Raw genomic sequence first — 2238 nt, forward strand, 5'->3', positions numbered from 1 at the left:
AGAAGACTGTGAGGCCTGAGTAAATGAACAGAGGAGGATCACAAGGGATCTGGAAGCATCAGATGTGCGCTTCCTCCCTCTCTGAAGAAGGACACATACTCCACCTTCCTCTAGCCCCAACCTCGCACCCTGGCTTCCTGCACAGCCCCAAAATGCCTCTCCGTAGCAGAAGCAGCTGCACCCATATCCGTCAGCAGGTGACAGCACGTGCCTCCTTGCTCCCCCCAGCCCATCTCAGCTTTGCTGGAGCCAGGTGAGACCTCAGTGGAAGGAAGGGTTCTGCACTGTGGTAGGCTCTGCACTGTGAGATCCAAGGACTAGATGAGTTCTAGGTTCTCCTCTAATTCAATTCCTAGTTCTAGTTCAATTGCTAGTTCTAGTTCTAGTTCTGAAGTCCTCATTTGAAGATTGGCAGACTCACATTAAACGGGGACCCTTCAACTTACTGTAAAGGTCTTACATGACAATAAATCAATTTGGAAGAAAACACAGTCTTGAGTATCCACCATCATCTCCCAGATATTACCCACTCCTTTTATTTATCTTAAGTATTATTCCTCAGTGTGATGATAACTTTTCTACCAAAACCCCTAGACAGGGTTCAGTTTCCCACCTGCCAATATGACACAGAAATGCAAAAGAAAGACAAAAGAATATTCTGCAGTTCAGGAGTTCTGGCGTGACTCAATGCTTTCTGGGAAAGAAAGGGCCTTGAGTCCAAAAGCACGAGGTTCTTATTCGTATCAATTAGGAAGGTGGGTGGGGGTTGCAGCAGAATACTAAGGAAGAGAAAGTTTACAGGCAGTAGCTGTAAAGAGAAACAGCAATTTTGTACCAGGCAAAGAAGCCCTTCAAGTAGCAGCGCAACACATAGCTTGATGTATGCAATGTTGGCACCTTACTGCCAGGGAGTTATAATTCTTTCTGAGTCCCATGGCCTGAGCTGAGCTATTACCTCACTTCTCAAGGGTGGAGTCTCACAGGCTCTTGCTTGAATCACATTTCAGCTGTCAACAGGAGGGAGTTCTGACCTTTTGCTATGCTGAGACTCCAAGGTACCTGGCCTCAGTCACATTCTTTTGGCCTATTATGAAAATATCTGCTTTTCTACAGCCACACTGCATATCACACTGAATAGGGTTGAAGTAAAGGTCATGCAAAGGTAGAGGCAAGGGGATTTGTTTCTCAGGAAGTGCAGCTTGCCTGTCTCTCATAATTTTTTAGAGACAAAATTCCACCCTGTTCATCATAGTTCACTGACTTTCTGAAAGCACCTTGCTTAGAGTCTTGTATGTAGCTGGAACATTTTTTTATCCATTACTGGGGATTAAACTCAGGGCCTTTGCACTGAGATAGATTATTTGTTTTGGACACAGGGTGCTGCTAAGACATTAAATTGCCCAGGCTGTATTGGAATGTGCACTCCTCCTGCCTCAGCTTCCCAGACTGCTAGGATCTGGGGCATATGACACTACTCCCAGACATTCAGAATGGTACTTCATTTGATGAACTTAATCCTTCCATGATTTTGGTTGCAACTGAATTGCAAACATATGGCCCCATGATGGTCCTGCTTCTGGGGCTCACAAATTTCTGCTCTCACCATATAGAACTCACTCCTTCCCTTTGCAGCAGTCTTACCTTATCAATACCACAGGACTGACCCAAAATCAGAATGTCCCAGAGACAGCACATCTCTCTGCACCATCAGGGAGTTACACCATTGTAGAGAGAGGCCTGTGAGGCACAGCCAGGTACAATAGGAGGCTGCTTGGTGAGAACAGAATCAGAACAACAAAGGGATCAGCTGAATCCAGCATGAAATAGGGTCAAGGAGTCAAATCCATGCCTCCCCGCAACAGGGGGAGCCTCAGCAGCAGAACTGACTCCACATCTGCTAGCCCAGGTTTCATCTCTATTCCTACCCAAGGAATGTTAGAATGAGCGTGCCCATGCAGGCTCTCTCCTCACCTTTTTATGCTTTGACTACTGTCCAGCCCTTCTTTGAACAGGCACACTTTTCTGGCCCATTCCACTCTGATCTGATACACCAAAAGCCATCTGGTCCTTATATGTCTCCACTCTGATCTGCTATGTAGTTTTGTTTCTTGTTTTTGAAACAGAGTCTGGCAATGTAGTCCAGGCTGACCTTGAACTCACTAAGTAGCCCACACTGGCTTTGAATTTGTGGCAATCCTCCTGCCTCAGCCTCCCAAATGCTAGGATTACAGGTGTGCA

General features: G+C 46.2%; 1 long non-coding RNA gene across 2 annotated transcripts in view; it reads right to left on the reverse strand.

Moving 5' to 3' along the window:
• Positions 1-2238, reverse strand: part of LOC102021073 — a 6486-nt gene that overhangs the window by 2433 nt on the left and 1815 nt on the right. Inside the window, exon 2 of one of the 2 annotated variants that reach the window (XR_001232602.1) lies at positions 1642-1767. The exons of the other annotated variant lie outside the window; for it this stretch is intronic. This is a non-coding gene — a long non-coding RNA (uncharacterized LOC102021073). The remainder of the gene's footprint in view (positions 1-1641; positions 1768-2238) is intronic. 2 annotated transcript variants of the gene reach the window in all.

The sequence above is a fragment of the Chinchilla lanigera genome, unplaced genomic scaffold, assembly GCF_000276665.1.
Source record: "Chinchilla lanigera isolate Chin_1 unplaced genomic scaffold, ChiLan1.0 scaffold00482, whole genome shotgun sequence".
Taxonomy (NCBI): Eukaryota; Metazoa; Chordata; class Mammalia; order Rodentia; family Chinchillidae; genus Chinchilla; species Chinchilla lanigera.